This window comes from Phalangium opilio, unplaced genomic scaffold, assembly GCF_054372755.1.
Source record: "Phalangium opilio isolate 3A_F unplaced genomic scaffold, DU_Popi_V2 ptg000090l_1, whole genome shotgun sequence".
In the NCBI taxonomy this organism is placed as follows: domain Eukaryota; kingdom Metazoa; phylum Arthropoda; class Arachnida; order Opiliones; family Phalangiidae; genus Phalangium; species Phalangium opilio.
In genome coordinates this window covers 812,081-834,315 of record NW_028324195.1, presented here as the reverse complement: position 1 = coordinate 834,315, position 22,235 = coordinate 812,081, and the positions used below count along the sequence as shown (strand labels likewise).

The 22,235-nt window shown below is 45.0% G+C and overlaps 7 non-coding genes across 7 annotated transcripts; all 7 read right to left on the bottom strand.

Moving 5' to 3' along the window:
- Nucleotides 1-516: 516 nt before the first annotated feature.
- On the bottom strand, nt 517-588 carry TRNAP-AGG (transfer RNA proline (anticodon AGG)). The gene has a single exon. It is a non-coding gene; the product is annotated as a tRNA-Pro (tRNA).
- A 1,052-nt stretch (nt 589-1,640) lies between these two features.
- On the bottom strand, nt 1,641-1,712 carry TRNAP-AGG (transfer RNA proline (anticodon AGG)). The gene has a single exon. It is a non-coding gene; the product is annotated as a tRNA-Pro (tRNA).
- Nucleotides 1,713-3,894: 2,182 nt separating this feature from the next.
- Nucleotides 3,895-3,966, bottom strand: TRNAP-AGG (transfer RNA proline (anticodon AGG)). The gene has a single exon. It is a non-coding gene; the product is annotated as a tRNA-Pro (tRNA).
- Nucleotides 3,967-6,631: 2,665 nt separating this feature from the next.
- On the bottom strand, nt 6,632-6,703 carry TRNAP-AGG (transfer RNA proline (anticodon AGG)). The gene has a single exon. It is a non-coding gene; the product is annotated as a tRNA-Pro (tRNA).
- An 8,753-nt stretch (nt 6,704-15,456) lies between these two features.
- Nucleotides 15,457-15,530, bottom strand: TRNAP-AGG (transfer RNA proline (anticodon AGG)). The gene has a single exon. It is a non-coding gene; the product is annotated as a tRNA-Pro (tRNA).
- Nucleotides 15,531-16,098: 568 nt separating this feature from the next.
- TRNAP-AGG (transfer RNA proline (anticodon AGG)) lies at nt 16,099-16,172 on the bottom strand. The gene has a single exon. It is a non-coding gene; the product is annotated as a tRNA-Pro (tRNA).
- Nucleotides 16,173-18,333: 2,161 nt separating this feature from the next.
- Nucleotides 18,334-18,407, bottom strand: TRNAP-AGG (transfer RNA proline (anticodon AGG)). The gene has a single exon. It is a non-coding gene; the product is annotated as a tRNA-Pro (tRNA).
- Between the last annotated feature and the right edge of the window lie 3,828 nt (nt 18,408-22,235).

The window sequence follows — 22,235 nt, the reverse complement described above, 5'->3', positions numbered from 1 at the left end:
TTAAATAGACGCTAAATTACTTCTGGAAAACTCGGTTCCGTCCAGGATTTGAACCCGGGACCACACACACCCGAAGCGAATATCATAACCCTTGACCAACCGACCATGTATGACCCTGAAACATGCTCATCCCGTAGGCCTACCTTGATGTTAGTTGCGTTTAAATAGTCACTTAATTACTTCTGGTAAAACTCGGGTCCGTCCGGGATTGGAACCAAGGACCACTCACACCCTAAGCGAGTATCATACCCTCAGACCAACGGACGAAAAATGACAATGAAACATGCTCAGCTCGTAGGCCTACAATTTAATTAGTTGCATTTAAATTATCGCTAATTTACTTCTGGAAAAACTCGGGTCCGTCCGGGATTTGAACCCGGGACCACTCAAACCCTAAGCGAGTACCATACGCTTAGACCAACGGACGAAAAATGACAATAAAACATGCTCAGCTCGTAGGCCTACAATTTAACTAGTTGCATTAAAATAGTCGCTAAATTACTTCTGGAAAAACTCGGGTCCGTCCGGGATTTGAACCCGGGACCACTCGCACCCTAAGCGAGTATCATACCCCTAGACCAACGGTCCATCTGTGTAACAGAAACATGCTCAACTTATAGGCCTACCCTGTAGTTAGTTGCGTTTAAATAGTCACAAATTTACTTCTGCAAAAACTCAGGGCCCGTCCCGGATTTGAACCCGGGACCACTCACACCCTAAGCGAGTATCATACCCTTAGACCAACGGACGAAGTATGACAATGAAACATGCTCTGCTCGTAGGCCCTCAATTTAATTAGTTGCATTTAAATAGACGCTAAATTACTTCTGGAAAACTCGGTTCCGTCCAGGATTTGAACCCGGGACCACAAACACCCTAAGCGAGTATCATACCCCTAGACCAACGGACGAAGTATGACAATGAAACATGCTCAGCTCGTAGGCCTGCAATTTAATTAGTTGCAATTAAATAGACGCTAGATTACTTCTGGAAAACTCGGTTCCGTCCAGGACTTAAACCCGGGACCACTCACACCCTAAGCGAGTATCATACCCTTAGACCAACGGACGAAGTATGACAATGAAACATGCTCTGCTCGTAGGCCTGCAATTTAATTAGTTGCATTTAAATAGACGCTAAATTACTTCTGGAAAACTCGGTTCCGTAAAGGATTTGAACCCGGGACCACTCGCACCCTAAGCGAGTATCATACCCCTAGACCAACGGACGAAGTATGACAATGAAACATGCTCAGCTCGTAGGCCTGCAATTTAATTAGTTGCAATTAAATAGACGCTAGATTACTTCTGGAAAACTCGGTTCCGTCCAGGACTTAAACCCGGGACCACTCACACCCTAAGCGAGTATCATACCCTTAGACCAACGGACGAAAAATGACAATGAAACATGCTCAGCTCGTAGGCCTACAATTAAACAAGTTGCATTTAAATAGTCGCTAAATTACTTCTGGAAAAACTCGGGTCCGTCCGGGATTTGAACCGGGGACCACTCAAACCCTAAGCGAGTACCATACGCTTAGACCAACGGACGAAAAATGACAATAAAACATGCTCAGCTCGTAGGCCTACAATTTAACTAGTTGCATTAAAATAGTCGCTAAATTACTTCTGGAAAAACTCGGGTCCGTCCGGGATTTGAACCCGGGACCACTCGCACCCTAAGCGAGTATCATACCCCTAGACCAACGGTCCATCTGTGTAACAGAAACATGCTCAACTTATAGGCCTACCCTGTAGTTAGTTGCGTTTAAATAGTCACAAATTTACTTCTGCAAAAACTCAGGGCCCGTCCCGGATTTGAACCCGGGACCACTCACACCCTAAGCGAGTATCATACCCTTAGACCAACGGACGAAGTATGACAATGAAACATGCTCTGCTCGTAGGCCTGCAATTTAATTAGTTGCATTTAAATAGACGCTAAATTACTTCTGGAAAACTCGGTTCCGTCCAGGATTTGAACCCGGGACCACACACACCCGAAGCGAGTATCATACCCCTTGACCAACCGACCATGTATGACCCTGAAACATGCTCATCCCGTAGGCCTACCTTGATGTTAGTTGCGTTTAAATAGTCACTTAATTACTTCTGGTAAAACTCGGGTCCGTCCGGGATTGGAACCCAGGACCACTCACACCCTAAGCGAGTATCATACCCTTAGACCAACGGACGAAAAATGACAATGAAACATGCTTAGCTCGTAGGCCTACAATTTAATTAGTTGCATTTAAATTGTCGCTAATTTACTTCTGGAAAAAATCGGTTCCGTCCAGGATTTGAACCCGGGACCACTCACACCCTAAGCGAGTATCATACCCTTAGACCAACGGTCCATGTGTGTAACAGAAACATGCTCAACTTATAGGCCTACCCTGTAGTTAGTTGCATTTAAATAGTCACTAATCTACTTCTGCAAAAACTCGGGTCCGTCCGGGATTTGAACCCAGAACCACTCACACCCTAAGCGAGTATCATACCCTTAGACCAACGGACGAAAAATGACAATGAAACATGCTCATCCCGTAGGCCTACCTTGATGTTAGTTGCGTTTAAATAGTCACTTAATTACTTCTGGTAAAACTCGGGTCCGTCCGGGATTTGAACCCCGAACCACTGACACCCTAAGCGAGTATCATACCCTTAGACCAACGGACGAAAAATGACAATGAAACATAGTCAGCTCGTAGGCCTACAATTTAATCAGTTGCATTTAAATTATCGCTAATTTACTTCTGGAAAAAATCGGGTCCGTCCGGGATATGAACCCAGAACCACTCACACCCTAAGCGAGTATCATACCCTTAGACCAACGGACGAAAAATGACAATGAAACATGCTCATCCCGTAGGCCTACCATGATGTTAGTTGCGTTTAAATAGTCACTTAATTACTTCTGGTAAAACTCGGGTCCGTCCGGGATTTGAACCCCGAACCACTCACACCCTAAGCGAGTATCATACCCTTAGACCAACGGACGAAAAATGACAATGAAACATGCTCAGCTCGTAGGCCTACAATTTAATCAGTTGCATTTAAATTATCGCTAATTTACTTCTGGAAAAAATCGGTTCCGTCCAGGATTTGAACCCGGGACCACTCACACCCTTAGCGAGTATCATACCCTTAGACCAACGGACGAAAAATGACAATGAAACATGCTCAGCTCGTAGGCCTACAAATTAATTAGTTGCATTTAAATAGACGCTAGATTACTTCTGGAAAAAATCGGTTCCATCCAGGATTTGAACCCAGGACCACACACACCCGAAGCGAGTATCATACCCCTTGACCAACCGACCATGTATGACCCTGAAACATGCTCATCCCGTAGGCCTACCTTGATGTTAGTTGCGTTTAAATAGTCACTTAATTACTTCTGGTAAAACTCGGGTCCGTCTGGGATTGGAACCCAGGACCACTCACACCCTAAGCGAGTATCATACCCTTAGACCAACGGACGAAAAATGACAATGAAACATGCTTAGCTCGTAGGCCTACAATTTAATTAGTTGCATTTAAATTGTCGCTAATTTACTTCTGGGAAAAATCGGTTCCGTCCAGGATTTGAACCCTGGACCACTCACACCCTAAGCGAGTATCATACCCTTAGACCAACGGTCCATGTGTGTAACAGAAACATGCTCAACTTATAGGCCTACCCTGTAGTTAGTTGCATTTAAATAGTCACTAATTTACTTCTGCAAAAACTCGGGTCCGTCCGGGATTTGAACCCAGAACCACTCACACCCTAAGCGAGTATCATACCCTTAGACCAACGGACGAAAAATGACAATAGAACATGCTCAGCTCGTAGGCCTACAATTTAACTAGTTGCATTAAAATAGTCGCTAAATTACTTCTGGAAAAACTCGGGTCCGTCCGGGATTTGAACCCGGGACCACTCGCACCCTAAGCGAGTATCATACCCCTAGACCAACGGTCCATCTGTGTAACAGAAACATGCTCAACTTATAGGCCTACCCTGTAGTTAGTTGCGTTTAAATAGTCACTAATTTACTTCTGCAAAAACTCGGGTCCGTCCGGGATTTGAACCCAGAACCACTCACACCCTAAGCGAGTATCATACCCTTAGACCAACGGACGAAAAATTACAATGAAACATGCTCATCCCGTAGGCCTACCTTGATGTTAGTTGCGTTTAAATAGTCACTTAATTACTTCTGGTAAAACTCGGGTCCGTCCGGGATTTGAACCCCGAACCACTCACACCCTAAGCGAGTATCATACCCTTAGACCAACGGACGAAAAATGACAATGAAACATGCTCAGCTCGTAGGCCTACAATTTAATCAGTTGCATTTAAATTATCGCTAATTTACTTCTGGAAAAAATCGGTTCCGTCCAGGATTTGAACCCGGGACCACTCACACCCTTAGCGAGTATCATACCCTTAGACCAACGGACGAAAAATGACAATGAAACATGCTCAGCTCGTAGGCCTACAATTTAATTAGTTGCATTTAAATAGACGCTAGATTACTTCTGGAAAAAATCGGTTCCGTCCAGGATTTGAACCCGGGACCACTCGCACCCTAAGCGAGTATCATACCCCTAGACCAACGGTCCATCTGTGTAACAGAAACATGCTTAACTTATAGGCCTACCCTGTAGTTAGTTGCGTTTAAATAGTCACAAATTTACTTCTGCAAAAACTCAGGGCCCGTCCCGGATTTGAACCCGGGACCACTCACACCCTAAGCGAGTATCATACCCTTAGACCAACGGACGAAGTATGACAATGAAACATGCTCTGCTCGTAGGCCTGCAATTTAATTAGTTGCATTTAAATAGACGCTAAATTACTTCTGGAAAACTCGGTTCCGTCCAGGATTTGAACCCGGGACCACACACACCCGAAGCGAGTATCATACCCCTTGACCAACCGACCATGTATGACCCTGAAACATGCTCATCCCGTAGGCCTACCTTGATGTTAGTTGCGTTTAAATAGTCACTTAATTACTTCTGGTAAAACTAGGGTCCGTCCGGGATTGGAACCCAGGACCACTCACACCCTAAGCGAGTATCATACCCTTAGACCAACGGACGAAAAATGACAATGAAACATGCTTAGCTCGTTGGCCTACAATTTAATTAGTTGCATTTAAATAGTCACTAATTTACTTCTGCAAAAACTCGGGTCCGTCCGGGATTTGAACCCAGAACCACTCACACCCTAAGCGAGTATCATACCCTTAGACCAACGGACGAAAAATTACAATGAAACATGCTCATCCCGTAGGCCTACCTTGATGTTAGTTGCGTTTAAATAGTCACTTAATTACTTCTGGTAAAACTCGGGTCCGTCCGGGATTTGAACCCCGAACCACTCACACCCTAAGCGAGTATCATACCCTTAGACCAACGGACGAAAAATGACAATGAAACATGCTCAGCTCGTAGGCCTACAATTTAATCAGTTGCATTTAAATTATCGCTAATTTACTTCTGGAAAAAATCGGTTCCGTCCAGGATTTGAACCCGGGACCACTCACACCCTTAGCGAGTATCATACCCTTAGACCAACGGACGAAAAATGACAATGAAACATGCTCAGCTCGTAGGCCTACAATTTAATTAGTTGCATTTAAATAGACGCTAGATTACTTCTGGAAAAAATTGGTTCCGTCCAGGATTTGAACCCGGGACCACTCGCACCCTAAGCGAGTATCATACCCCTAGACCAACGGTCCATCTGTGTAACAGAAACATGCTTAACTTATAGGCCTACCCTGTAGTTAGTTGCGTTTAAATAGTCACAAATTTACTTCTGCAAAAACTCAGGGCCCGTCCCGGATTTGAACCCGGGACCACTCACACCCTAAGCGAGTATCATACCCTTAGACCAACGGACGAAGTATGACAATGAAACATGCTCTGCTCGTAGGCCTGCAATTTAATTAGTTGCATTTAAATAGACGCTAAATTACTTCTGGAAAACTCGGTTCCGTCCAGGATTTGAACCCGGGACCACACACACCCGAAGCGAGTATCATACCCCTTGACCAACCGACCATGTATGACCCTGAAACATGCTCATCCCGTAGGCCTACCTTGATGTTAGTTGCGTTTAAATAGTCACTTAATTACTTCTGGTAAAACTCGGGTCCGTCTGGGATTGGAACCCAGGACCACTCACACCCTAAGCGAGTATCATACCCTTAGACCAACGGACGAAAAATGACAATGAAACATGCTTAGCTCGTAGGCCTACAATTTAATTAGTTGCATTTAAATTGTCGCTAATTTACTTCTGGGAAAAATCGGTTCCGTCCAGGATTTGAACCCTGGACCACTCACACCCTAAGCGAGTATCATACCCTTAGACCAACGGTCCATGTGTGTAACAGAAACATGCTCAACTTATAGGCCTACCCTGTAGTTAGTTGCATTTAAATAGTCACTAATTTACTTCTGCAAAAACTCGGGTCCGTCCGGGATTTGAACCCAGAACCACTCACACCCTAAGCGAGTATCATACCCTTAGACCAACGGACGAAAAATGACAATAGAACATGCTCAGCTCGTAGGCCTACAATTTAACTAGTTGCATTAAAATAGTCGCTAAATTACTTCTGGAAAAACTCGGGTCCGTCCGGGATTTGAACCCGGGACCACTCGCACCCTAAGCGAGTATCATACCCCTAGACCAACGGTCCATCTGTGTAACAGAAACATGCTCAACTTATAGGCCTACCCTGTAGTTAGTTGCGTTTAAATAGTCACAAATTTACTTCTGCAAAAACTCAGGGCCCGTCCCGGATTTGAACCCGGGACCACTCACACCCTAAGCGAGTATCATACCCTTAGACCAACGGGCGAAGTATGACAATGAAACATGCTCTGCTCGTAGGCCTGCAATTTAATTAATTGCATTTAAATAGACGCTAAATTACTTCTGGAAAACTCGGTTCCGTCCAGGATTTGAACCCGGGACCACACACACCCGAAGCGAGTATCATATCCCTTGACCAACCGACCATGTATGACCCTGAAACATGCTCATCCCGTAGGCCTACCTTGATGTTAGTTGCGTTTAAATAGTCACTTAATTACTTCTGGTAAAACTAGGGTCCGTCCGGGATTGGAACCCAGGACCACTCACACCCTAAGCGAGTATCATACCCTTAGACCAACGGACGAAAAATGACAATGAAACATGCTTAGCTCGTTGGCCTACAATTTAATTAGTTGCATTTTAATAGTCACTAATTTACTTCTGCAAAAACTCGGGTCCGTCCGGGATTTGAACCCAGAACCACTCACACCCTAAGCGAGTATCATACCCTTAGACCAACGGACGAAAAATTACAATGAAACATGCTCATCCCGTAGGCCTACCTTGATGTTAGTTGCGTTTAAATAGTCACTTAATTACTTCTGGTAAAACTGGGGTCCGTCCGGGATTTGAACCCCGAACCACTCACACCCTAAGCGAGTATCATACCCTTAGACCAACGGACGAAAAATGACAATGAAACATGCTCAGCTCGTAGGCCTACAATTTAATCAGTTGCATTTAAATTATCGCTAATTTACTTCTGGAAAAAATCGGTTCCGTCCAGGATTTGAACCCGGGACCACTCACACCCTTAGCGAGTATCAAACCCTTAGACCAACGGACGAAAAATGACAATGAAACATGCTCAGCTCGTAGGCCTACAATTTAATTAGTTGCATTTAAATAGACGCTAGATTACTTCTGGAAAAAATCGGTTCCGTCCAGGATTTGAACCCGGGACCACTCGCACCCTAAGCGAGTATCATACCCCTAGACCAACGGTCCATCTGTGTAACAGAAACATGCTTAACTTATAGGCCTACCCTGTAGTTAGTTGCGTTTAAATAGTCACAAATTTACTTCTGCAAAAACTCAGGGCCCGTCCCGGATTTGAACCCGGGACCACTCACACCCTAAGCGAGTATCATACCCTTAGACCAACGGACGAAGTATGACAATGAAACATGCTCTGCTCGTAGGCCTGCAATTTAATTAGTTGCATTTAAATAGACGCTAAATTACTTCTGGAAAACTCGGTTCCGTCCAGGATTTGAACCCGGGACCACACACACCCGAAGCGAGTATCATACCCCTTGACCAACCGACCATGTATGACCCTGAAACATGCTCATCCCGTAGGCCTACCTTGATGTTAGTTGCGTTTAAATAGTCACTTAATTACTTCTGGTAAAACTCGGGTCCGTCCGGGATTGGAACCCAGGACCACTCACACCCTAAGCGAGTATCATACCCTTAGACCAACGGACGAAAAATGACAATGAAACATGCTTAGCTCGTTGGCCTACAATTTAATTAGTTGCATTTAAATAGTCACTAATTTACTTCTGCAAAAACTCGGGTCCGTCCGGGATTTGAACCCAGAACCACTCACACCCTAAGCGAGTATCATACCCTTAGACCAACGGACGAAAAATTACAATGAAACATGCTCATCCCGTAGGCCTACCTTGATGTTAGTTGCGTTTAAATAGTCACTTAATTACTTCTGGTAAAACTCGGGTCCGTCCGGGATTTGAACCCCGAACCACTCACACCCTAAGCGAGTATCATACCCTTAGACCAACGGACGAAAAATGACAATGAAACATGCTCAGCTCGTAGGCCTACAATTTAATCAGTTGCATTTAAATTATCGCTAATTTACTTCTGGAAAAAATCGGTTCCGTCCAGGATTTGAACCCGAGACCACTCACACCCTTAGCGAGTATCATACCCTTAGACCAACGGACGAAAAATGACAATGAAACATGCTCAGCTCGTAGGCCTACAATTTAATTAGTTGCATTTAAATAGACGCTAGATTACTTCTGGAAAAAATCGGTTCCGTCCAGGATTTGAACCCGGGACCACTCGCACCCTAAGCGAGTATCATACCCCTAGACCAACGGTCCATCTGTGTAACAGAAACATGCTTAACTTATAGGCCTACCCTGTAGTTAGTTGCGTTTAAATAGTCACAAATTTACTTCTGCAAAAACTCAGGGCCCGTCCCGGATTTGAACCCGGGACCACTCACACCCTAAGCGAGTATCATACCCTTAGACCAACGGACGAAGTATGACAATGAAACATGCTCATCCCGTAGGCCTACCTTGATGTTAGTTGCGTTTAAATAGTCACTTAATTACTTCTGGTAAAACTCGGGTCCGTCCGGGATTGGAACCCAGGACCACTCACACCCTAAGCGAGTATCATACCCTTAGACCAACGGACGAAAAATGACAATGAAACATGCTTAGCTCGTAGGCCTACAATTTAATTAGTTGCATTTAAATTGTCGCTAATTTACTTCTGGAAAAAATCGGTTCCGTCCAGGATTTGAACTCGGGACCACTCACACCCTAAGCGAGTATCATACCCTTAGACCAACGGTCCATGTGTGTAACAGAAACATGCTCAACTTATAGGCCTACCCTGTAGTTAGTTGCATTTAAATAGTCACTAATTTACTTCTGCAAAAACTCGGGTCCGTCCGGGATTTGAACCCAGAACCACTCACACCCTAAGCGAGTATCATACCCTTAGACCAACGGACGAAAAATGACAATGAAGCATGCTCATCCCGTAGGCCTACCTTGATGTTAGTTGCGTTTAAATAGTCACTTAATTACTTCTGGTAAAACTCGGGTCCGTCCGGGATTTGAACCCCGAACCACTCACACCCTAAGCGAGTATCATACCCTTAGACCAACGGACGAAAAATGACAATGAAACATGCTCAGCTCGTAGGCCTACAATTTAATTAGTTGCATTTAAATTATCGCTAATTAACTTCTGGAAAAAATCGGTTCCGTCCAGGATTTGAACCCGGGACCACTCACACCCTAAGCGAGTATCATACCCTTAGACCAACGGACGAACAATGACAATGAAACATGCTCAGCTCGTAGGCCTACAATTTAATTAGTTGCATTTAAATAGACGCTAGATTACTTCTGGAAAACTCGGTTCCGTCCAGGACTTAAACCCGGGACCACTCACACCCGAAGCGAGTATCATACCCCTAGACCAACGGACCATGTGTGACCCTGAATCATGCTCATCCCGTAGGCCTACCTTGATGTTAGTTGCGATTAAATAGTCACTAAATTACTTCTGGAAAACTCGGTTCCGTCAAGGATTTGAACCCGGGACCACTCGCACCTTAAGCGAGTATCATACCCCTAGACCAACGGACGAAGTATGACAATGAAACATGCTCAGCTCGTAGGCCTGCAATTTAATTAGTTGCAATTAAATAGACGCTAGATTACTTCTGGAAAAACTTGGGTCCGTCCGGGATTTGAACCCGGGACCACTCACACCCTAAGCGAGTATCATACCCTTAGACCAACGGACGAAAAATGACAATGAAACATGCTCAGCTCGTAGGCCTACAATTAAACTAGTTGCATTTAAATAGTCGCTAAATTACTTCTGGAAAACTCGGGTCCGTCCGGGATTTGAACCCGGGACCACTCAAACCCTAAGCGAGTACCATACGCTTAGACCAACGGACGAAAAATGACAATAAAACATGCTCAGCTCGTAGGCCTACAATTTAACTAGTTGCATTAAAATAGTCGCTAAATTACTTCTGGAAAAACTCGGGTCCGTCCGGGTTTTGAACCCGGGACCACTCGCACACTAAGCGAGTACCATACCCCTAGACCAACGGACCATGAGTGTAAAAAAAACACGCTCAACTTATAAGCCTACCCTGTAGTTAGTTGATTTAAATAGTCACTAAATTACTTCTGCAAAACTCGGGTCAATCCGGGATTTGAACCAGGGACCACTCGCACCCTGAGCGAGTATCATACCCCTAGACCAACGGACCATGTATGACGCTGAAACATGCTCATCCCGTAGGCCTACCTTGATGATAGTTGCATTTAAATAGTCAATTACTTCTGGTAAAACTCGGGTCCGTCCGGGATTTGAACCCGGGACCACTCAAACCCTAAGCGAGTACCATACGCTTAGACCAACGGACGAAAAATGACAATAAAACATGCTCAGCTCGTAGGCCTGCAATTTAATTAGTTGCAATTAAATAGACGCTAGATTACTTCTGGAAAAACTCGGGTCCGTCCGGGATTTGAACCCGGGACCACTCACACCCTAAGCGAGTATCATACCCCTAGACCAACGGTCCATCTGTGTAACAGAAACATGCTCAACTTATAGGCCTACCCTTTAGTTAGTTGCGTTTAAATAGTCACAAATTTACTTCTGCAAAAACTCAGGGCACGTCCCGGATTTGAACCCGGGACCACTCACACCCTAAGCGAGTATCATACCCTTAGACCAACGGACGAAGTATGACAATGAAACATGCTCTGCTCGTAGGCCTGCAATTTAATTAGTTGCATTTAAATAGACGCTAAATTACTTCTAGAAAACTCGGTTCCGTCCAGGATTTGAACCCGGGACCACACACACCCGAAGCGAGTATCATACCCGTTGACCAACCGACCATGTATGACCCCGAAACATGCTCATCCCGTAGGCCTACCTTGATGTTAGTTGCGATTAAATAGTCACTAAATTACTTCTGGAAAACTCGGTTCCGTCAAGGATTTGAACCCGGGACCACTCGCACCTTAAGCGAGTATCATACCCCTAGACCAACGGACGAAGTATGACAATGAAACATGCTCAGCTCGTAGGCCTGCAATTTAATTAGTTGCAATTAAATAGACGCTAGATTACTTCTGGAAAAACTTGGGTCCGTCCGGGATTTGAACCCGGGACCACTCACACCCTAAGCGAGTATCATACCCTTAGACCAACGGACGAAAAATGACAATGAAACATGCTCAGCTCGTAGGCCTACAATTAAACTAGTTGCATTTAAATAGTCGCTAAATTACTTCTGGAAAACTCGGGTCCGTCCGGGATTTGAACCCGGGACTACTCAAACCCTAAGCGAGTACCATACGCTTAGACCAACGGACGAAAAATGACAATAAAACATGCTCAGCTCGTAGGCCTACAATTTAACTAGTTGCATTAAAATAGTCGCTAAATTACTTCTGGAAAAACTCGGGTCCGTCCGGGTTTTGAACCCGGGACCACTCGCACACTAAGCGAGTACCATACCCCTAGACCAACGGACCATGAGTGTAAAAAAAACACGCTCAACTTATAAGCCTACCCTGTAGTTAGTTGATTTAAATAGTCACTAAATTACTTCTGCAAAACTCGGGTCAATCCGGGATTTGAACCAGGGACCACTCGCACCCTGAGCGAGTATCATACCCCTAGACCAACGGACCATGTATGACGCTGAAACATGCTCATCCCGTAGGCCTACCTTGATGATAGTTGCGTTTAAATAGTCAATTACTTCTGGTAAAACTCGGGTCCGTCCGGGATTTGAACCCGGGACCACTCAAACCCTAAGCGAGTACCATACGCTTAGACCAACGGACGAAAAATGACAATAAAACATGCTCAGCTCGTAGGCCTGCAATTTAATTAGTTGCAATTAAATAGACGCTAGATTACTTCTGGAAAAACTCGGGTCCGTCCGGGATTTGAACCCGGGACCACTCACACCCTAAGCGAGTATCATACCCCTAGACCAACGGTCCATCTGTCTAACAGAAACATGCTCAACTTATAGGCCTACCCTTTAGTTAGTTGCGTTTAAATAGTCACAAATTTACTTCTGCAAAAACTCAGGGCACGTCCCGGATTTGAACCCGGGACCACTCACACCCTAAGCGAGTATCATACCCTTAGACCAACGGACGAAGTATGACAATGAAACATGCTCTGCTCGTAGGCCTGCAATTTAATTAGTTGCATTTAAATAGACGCTAAATTACTTCTAGAAAACTCGGTTCCGTCCAGGATTTGAACCCGGGACCACACACACCCGAAGCGAGTATCATACCCGTTGACCAACCGACCATGTATGACCCCGAAACATGCTCATCCCGTAGGCCTACCTTGATGTTAGTTGCGTTTAAATAGTCACTTAATTACTACTGGTAAAACTCGGGTCCGTCCGGGATTGGAACCCAGGACCACTCACACCCTAAGCGAGTATCATACCCTTAGACCAACGGACGAAAAATGACAATGAAACATGGTTAGCTCGTAGGCCTACAATTTAATTAGTTGCATTTAAATTGTCGCTAATTTACTTCTGGAAAAAATCGGTTCCGTCCAGGATTTGAACCCGGGACCACTCACACCCTAAGCGAGTATCATACCCTTAGACCAACGGTCCATGTGTGTAACAGAAACATGCTCAACTTATAGGCCTACCCTGTAGTTAGTTGCATTTAAATAGTCACTAATTTACTTCTGCAAAAACTCGGGTCCGTCCGGGATTTGAAATCAGAACCACTCACACCCTAAGCGAGTATCATACCCTTAGACCAACGGACGAAAAATGACAATGAAGCATGCTCATCCCGTAGGCCTACCTTGATGTTAGTTGCGTTTAAATAGTCACTTAATTACTACTGGTAAAACTCGGGTCCGTCCGGGATTTGAACCCCGAACCACTCACACCCTAAGCGAGTATCATACCCTTAGACCAACGGACGAAAAATGACAATGAAACATGCTCAGCTCGTAGGCCTACAATTTAATTAGTTGCATTTAAATTATCGCTAATTTACTTCTGGAAAAAATCGGTTCCGTCCAGGATTTGAACCCGGGACCACTCACACCCTAAGCGAGTATCATACCCTTAGACAAACGGAAGAAAAATGACAATGAAACATGCTCAGCTCGTAGGCCTACAATTTAATTAGTTGCATTTAAATAGACGCTAGATTACTTCTGGAAAACTCGGTTCCGTCCAGGACTTAAACCCGGGACCACTCACACCCGAAGCGAGTATCATACCCCTAGACCAACGGACCATGTGTGACCCTGAATCATGCTCATCCCGTAGGCCTACCTTGATGTTAGTTGCGTTTAAATAGTCACTAAATTACTTCTGGAAAACTCGGTTCCGTCAAGGATTTGAACCCGGGACCACTCGCACCCTAAGCGAGTATCATACCCCTAGACCAACGAACGAAGTATGACAATGAAACATGCTCAGCTCGTAGGCCTGCAATTTAATTAGTTGCAATCAAATAGACGCTAGATTACTTCTGGAAAAACTCGGGTCCGTCCGGGATTTGAACCCGGGACCACTCACACCCTAAGCGAGTATCATACCCTTAGACCAACGGACGAAAAATGACAATGAAACATGCTCAGCTCGTAGGCCTACAATTTAACTAGTTGCATTAAAATAGTCGCTAAATTACTTCTGGAAAAACTCGGGTCCGTCCGGGATTTGAACCCGGGACCACTCGCACACTAAGCGAGTACCATACCCCTAGACCAACGGACCATGTATGACGCTGAAACATGCTCATCCCGTAGGCCTACCTTGATGATAGTTGCGTTTAAATAGTCAATTACTTCTGGTAAAACTCGGGTCCATCCGGGATTTGAACCCAGGACCACTCACACCCTAAGCGAGTATCATACCCTTAGACCAACGGACGAAGTATGACAATGAAACACGCTCAGCTCGTAGGCCTGCAATTTAATTAGTTGCATTTAAATAGACGCTAAATTACTTCTGGAAAACTCGGTTCCGTTCAGGATTTGAACCCGGGACCACTCACACCCGAAGCGAGTATCATACCCCTAGACCTAAGGACCATGTATGATTCTGAAACATGCTCATCCCGTAGGACTACCTTGATGTTAGTTGCGTTTAAATAGTCACTTAATTACTTCTGGTAAAACTCGGGTCCGTCCGGGATTTGAACCCAGAACCACTCACACCCAAAGCGAGTATCATACCCTTAGACCAACGGACGAAAAATGACAATGAAACATGCTCAGCTCGTTGGCCTACAATTTAATTAGGTGCATTTAAATAGTTGCTAAATTACTTCTGCAAAACTCGGCTCCGTCCGGGATTTGTACCCAGGACCACTCACACCCTAAGCGAGTATCATACCCTTAGACCAACGGACGAAGTATGACATAAACATGCTCATCTCGTTGGCCTACAATTTAATTAGGAGCATTTAAATAGTTGCTAAATTACTTCTGCAAAACTCGGCTCCGTCCGGGATTTGAACCCGGGACCACTCACACCCTAAGCGAGTATCATACCCTTAGACCAACGGACGAAGTATGACAAAGAAACATGCTCAGCTCGTTGGCCTACAATTTAATTAGGTGCATTTAAATTGTCGCTAAATTACTTCTGCAAAATTTGGGTCCGTCCTGGATTTGAACCCGGGACCACTCACACCCTTAGCGAGTATCATACCCTTAGACCAACGGACGAAAAATGACAATGAAACATGCTCAGCTCGTAGGCCTACAATTTAACTAGTTGCATTTAAATAGTCACTAGTTTACTTCTGCAAAAACTCGGGTCCGTCCGGGATTTGAACCCGGGACCACTCGCACCCTAAGCGAGTATCATACCCTTAGACCAACGGACGAAAAATGACAATGAAACATGCTCATCCCGTAGGCCTGCCTTGATGTTAGTTGCGTTTCAATAGTCACTTAATTACTTCTGGTAAAACTCGGGTCCGTCCGGGATTTGAACCCAGAACCACTCACACCCTAAGCGAGTATCATACCCTTAGACCAACGGACGAAGTATGACAATGAAACATGCTCGGCTCGTAGGCCTACAATTTAATTAGGTGCATTTAAATAGTTGCTAAATTACTTCTGCAAAACTCGGCTCCGTCCGGGATTTGTACCCAGGACCACTCACACCCTAAGCGAGTATCATACCCTTAGACCAACGGACGAAAAATGACAATGAAACATGCTCATCCCGTAGGCCTGCCTTGATGTTAGTTGCGTTTCAATAGTCACTTAATTACTTCTGGTAAAACTCGGGTCCGTCCGGGATTTGAACCCAGAACCACTCACACCCTAAGCGAGTATCATACCCTTAGACCAACGGACGAAGTATGACAATGAAACATGCTCAGCTCGTTGGCCTACAATTTAATTAGGTGCATTTAAATAGTTGCTAAATTACTTCTGCAAAACTCGGGTCCGTCCGGGATTTGAACCCGGGACCACTCGCACCCTAAGCGAGTATCATACCCTTAGACCAACGGACGAAAAATGACAATGAAACATGCTCATCCCGTAGGCCTGCCTTGATGTTAGTTGCGTTTCAATAGTCACTTAATTACTTCTGGTAAAACTCGGGTCCGTCCGGGATTTGAACCCAGAACCACTCACACCCTAAGCGAGTATCATACCCTTAGACCAACGGACGAAGTATGACAATGAAACATGCTCGGCTCGTAGGCCTGCAATTTAATTAGTTGCATTTAAATAGACGCTAAAATACTTCTGGAAAACTCGGTTCCGTCCAGGATTTGAAGCCGGGACCACTCACACCCGAAGCGAGTATCATACCCCTAGACCAACCGACCATGTATGACCCTGAAACATGCTCATCCCGTAGGCCTACCTTGATGTTAGTTGCGTTTAAATAGTCACTTAATTACTTCTGGTAAAACTCGGGTCCGTCCGGGATTTGAACCCGGGACCACTCGCACACTAAGCGAGTACCATACCCCTAGACCAACGGACCATGAGTGTAAAAAAACACGCTCAACTTATAAGCCTACCCTGTAGTTAGTTGATTTAAATAGTCACTAAATTACTTCTGCAAAACTCGGGTCAATCCGGGATTTGAACCAGGGACCACTCGCACCCTGAGCGAGTATCATACCCCTAGACCAACGGACCATGTATGACGCTGAAACATGCTCATCCCGTAGGCCTACCTTGATGATAGTTGCGTTTAAATAGTCAATTACTTCTGGTAAAACTCGGGTCCATCCGGGATTTGAACCCAGGACCACTCACACCCTAAGCGAGTATCATACCCTTAGACCAACGGACGAAGTATGACAATGAAACCCGCTCAGCTCGTACGCCTGCAATTTAATTAGTTGCATTTAAATAGACGCTAAATTACTTCTGGAAAACTCGGTTCCGTTCAGGATTTGAACCCGGGACCACTCACACCCGAAGCGAGTATCATACACCTAGACCAAAGGACCATGTATGATTCTGAAACATGCTCATCCCGTAGGCCTACCTTGATGTTAGTTGCGTTTAAATAGTCACTTAATTACTTCTGGTAAAACTCGGGTCCGTCCGGGATTTGAACCCAGAACCACTCACACCCAAAGCGAGTATCATACCCTTAGACCAACGGACGAAAAATGACAATGAAACATGCTCAGCTCGTTGGCCTACAATTTAATTAGGTGCATTTAAATAGTTGCTAAATTACTTCTGCAAAACTCGGCTCCGTCCGGGATTTGTACCCAGGACCACTCACACCCTAAGCGAGTATCATACCCTTAGACCAACGGACGAAGTATGACATAAACATGCTCATCTCGTTGGCCTACAATTTAATTAGGAGCATTTAAATAGTTGCTAAATTACTTCTGCAAAACTCGGCTCCGTCCGGGATTTGAACCCGGGACCACTCACACCCTAAGCGAGTATCATCCCCTTAGACCAACGGACGAAGTATGACAAAGAAACATGCTCAGCTCGTTGGCCTACAATTTAATTAGGTGCATTTAAATAGTTGCTAAATTACTTCTGCAAAACTCGGCTTCGTCCGGGATTTGTACCCAGGACCACTCACACCCTAAGCGAGTATCATACCCTTAGACCAACGGACGAAGTATGACATAAACATGCTCATCTCGTTGGCCTACAATTTAATTAGGAGCATTTAAATAGTTGCTAAATTACTTCTGCAAAACTCGGCTCCGTCCGGGATTTGAACCCGGGACCACTCACACCCTAAGCGAGTATCATACCCTTAGACCAACGGACGAAGTATGACAATGAAACATGCTCGGCTCGTAGGCCTGCAATTTAATTAGTTGCATTTAAATAGACGCTAAAATACTTCTGGAAAACTCGGTTCCGTCCAGGATTTGAAGCCGGGACCACTCACACCCGAAGCGAGTATCATACCCCTAGACCAACCGACCATGTATGACCCTGAAACATGCTCATCCCGTAGGCCTACCTTGATGTTAGTTGCGTTTAAATAGTCACTTAATTACTTCTGGTAAAACTCGGGTCCGTCCGGGATTTGAACCCAAGACCACTCACACCCTAAGCGAGTATCATACCCTTAGACCAACGGACGAAGTATGACAATGAAACATGCTCAGCTCGTTGGCCTACAATTTAATTAGGTGCATTTAAATAGTTGCTAAATTACTTCTGCAAAACTCGGGTCCGTCCGGGATTTGAACCCGGGACCACTCGCACCCTAAGCGAGTATCATACCCTTAGACCAACGGACGAAAAATGACAATGAAACATGCTCATCCCGTAGGCCTGCCTTGATGTTAGTTGCGTTTCAATAGTCACTTAATTACTTCTGGTAAAACTCGGGTCCGTCCGGGATTTGAACCCAGAACCACTCACACCCTAAGCGAGTATCATACCCTTAGACCAACGGACGAAGTATGACAATGAAACATGCTCGGCTCGTAGGCCTGCAATTTAATTAGTTGCATTTAAATAGACGCTAAAATACTTCTGGAAAACTCGGTTCCGTCCAGGATTTGAAGCCGGGACCACTCACACCCGAAGCGAGTATCATACCCCTAGACCAACCGACCATGTATGACCCTGAAACATGCTCATCCCGTAGGCCTACCTTGATGTTAGTTGCGTTTAAATAGTCACTTAATTACTTCTGGTAAAACTCGGGTCCGTCCGGGATTTGAACCCGGGACCACTCGCACACTAAGCGAGTACCATACCCCTAGACCAACGGACCATGAGTGTAAAAAAACACGCTCAACTTATAAGCCTACCCTGTAGTTAGTTGATTTAAATAGTCACTAAATTACTTCTGCAAAACTCGGGTCAATCCGGGATTTGAACCAGGGACCACTCGCACCCTGAGCGAGTATCATACCCCTAGACCAACGGACCATGTATGACGCTGAAACATGCTCATCCCGTAGGCCTACCTTGATGATAGTTGCGTTTAAATAGTCAATTACTTCTGGTAAAACTCGGGTCCATCCGGGATTTGAACCCAGGACCACTCACACCCTAAGCGAGTATCATACCCTTAGACCAACGGACGAAGTATGACAATGAAACACGCTCAGCTCGTACGCCTGCAATTTAATTAGTTGCATTTAAATAGACGCTAAATTACTTCTGGAAAACTCGGTTCCGTTCAGGATTTGAACCCGGGACCACTCACACCCGAAGCGAGTATCATACACCTAGACCAAAGGACCATGTATGATTCTGAAACATGCTCATCCCGTAGGCCTACCTTGATGTTAGTTGCGTTTAAATAGTCACTTAATTACTTCTGGTAAAACTCGGGTCCGTCCGGGATTTGAACCCAGAACCACTCACACCCAAAGCGAGTATCATACCCTTAGACCAACGGACGAAAAATGACAATGAAACATGCTCAGCTCGTTGGCCTACAATTTAATTAGGTGCATTTAAATAGTTGCTAAATTACTTCTGCAAAACTCGGCTCCGTCCGGGATTTGTACCCAGGACCACTCACACCCTAAGCGAGTATCATACCCTTAGACCAACGGACGAAGTATGACATAAACATGCTCATCTCGTTGGCCTACAATTTAATTAGGAGCATTTAAATAGTTGCTAAATTACTTCTGCAAAACTCGGCTCCGTCCGGGATTTGAACCCGGGACCACTCACACCCTAAGCGAGTATCATCCCCTTAGACCAACGGACGAAGTATGACAAAGAAACATGCTCAGCTCGTTGGCCTACAATTTAATTAGGTGCATTTAAATAGTTGCTAAATTACTTCTGCAAAACTCGGCTCCGTCCGGGATTTGTACCCAGGACCACTCACACCCTAAGCGAGTATCATACCCTTAGACCAACGGACGAAGTATGACATAAACATGCTCATCTCGTTGGCCTACAATTTAATTAGGAGCATTTAAATAGTTGCTAAATTACTTCTGCAAAACTCGGCTCCGTCCGGGATTTGAACCCGGGACCACTCACACCCTAAGCGAGTATCATACCCTTAGACCAACGGACGAAGTATGACAATGAAACATGCTCGGCTCGTAGGCCTGCAATTTAATTAGTTGCATTTAAATAGACGCTAAAATACTTCTGGAAAACTCGGTTCCGTCCAGGATTTGAAGCCGGGACCACTCACACCCGAAGCGAGTATCATACCCCTAGACCAACCGACCATGTATGACCCTGAAACATGCTCATCCCGTAGGCCTACCTTGATGTTAGTTGCGTTTAAATAGTCACTTAATTACTTCTGGTAAAACTCGGGTCCGTCCGGGATTTGAACCCAAGACCACTCACACCCTAAGCGAGTATCATACCCTTAGACCAACGGACGAAGTATGACAATGAAACACGCTTAGCTCGTAGGCCTGCAATTTAATTAGTTGCATTTAAATAGACGCTAAATTACTTCTGGAAAACTCGGTTCCGTTCAGGATTTGAAGCCGGGACCACTCACACCCTTAGCGAGTATCATACCCTTAGACCAACGGACGAAAAATGACAATGAAACATGCTCATCCCGTAGGCCTGCCTTGATGTTAGTTGCGTTTCAATAGTCACTAAATTACTTCTGCAAAACTCGGCTCCGTCCGGGATTTGAACCCGGGACCACTCACACCCTAAGCGAGTATCATACCCTTAGACCAACGGACGAAGTATGACAATGAAACATGCTCGGCTCGTAGGCCTGCAATTTAATTAGTTGCATTTAAATATAAGCTAAAATACTTCTGGAAAACTCGGTTCCGTCCAGGATTTGAAGCCGGGACCACTCACACCCGAAGCGAGTATCATACCCCTAGACCAACCGACCATGTATGACCCTGAAGCATGCTCATCCCGTAGGCCTACCTTGATGTTAGTTGCGTTTAAATAGTCACTTAATTACTTCTGGTAAAACTCGGGTCCGTCCGGGATTTGAACCCGGGACCACTCGCACACTAAGCGAGTACCATACCCCTAGACCAACGGACCATGAGTGTAAAAAAACACGCTCAACTTATAAGCCTACCCTGTAGTTAGTTGATTTAAATAGTCACTAAATTACTTCTGCAAAACTCGGGTCAATCCGGGATTTGAACCAGGGACCACTCGCACCCTGAGCGAGTATCATACCCCTAGACCAACGGACCATGTATGACGCTGAAACATGCTCATCCCGTAGGCCTACCTTGATGATAGTTGCGTTTAAATAGTCAATTACTTCTGGTAAAACTCGGGTCCATCCGGGATTTGAACCCAAGACCACTCACACCCTAAGCGAGTATCATACCCTTAGACCAACGGACGAAGTATGACAATGAAACACGCTCAGCTCGTAGGCCTGCAATTTAATTAGTTGCATTTAAATAGACGCTAAATTACTTCTGGAAAACTCGGTTCCGTTCAGGATTTGAACCCGGGACCACTCACACCTGAAGCGAGTATCATACCCCTAGACCAAAGGACCATGTATGATTCTGAAACATGCTCATCCCGTAGGCCTACCTTGATGTTAGTTGCGTTTAAATAGTCACTTAATTACTTCTGGTAAAACTCGGGTCCGTCCGGGATTTGAACCCAGAACCACTCACACCCAAAGCGAGTATCATACCCTTAGACCAACGGACGAAAAATGACAATGAAACATGCTCAGCTCGTTGGCCTACAATTTAATTAGGTGCATTTAAATAGTTGCTAAATTACTTCTGCAAAACTCGGCTCCGTCCGGGATTTGTACCCAGGACCACTCACACCCTAAGCGAGTATCATACCCTTAGACCAACGGACGAAGTATGACATAAACATGCTCATCTCGTTGGCCTACAATTTAATTAGGAGCATTTAAATAGTTGCTAAATTACTTCTGCAAAACTCGGCTCCGTCCGGGATTTGAACCCGGGACCACTCACACCCTAAGCGAGTATCATACCCTTAGACCAACGGACGAAGTATGACAAATAAACATGCTCAGCTCGTTGGCCTACAATTTAATTAGGTGCATTTAAATTGTCGCTAAATTACTTCTGCAAAATTTGGGTCCGTCCTGGATTTGAACCCGGGACCACTCACACCCTTAGCGAGTATCATACCCTTAGACCAACGGA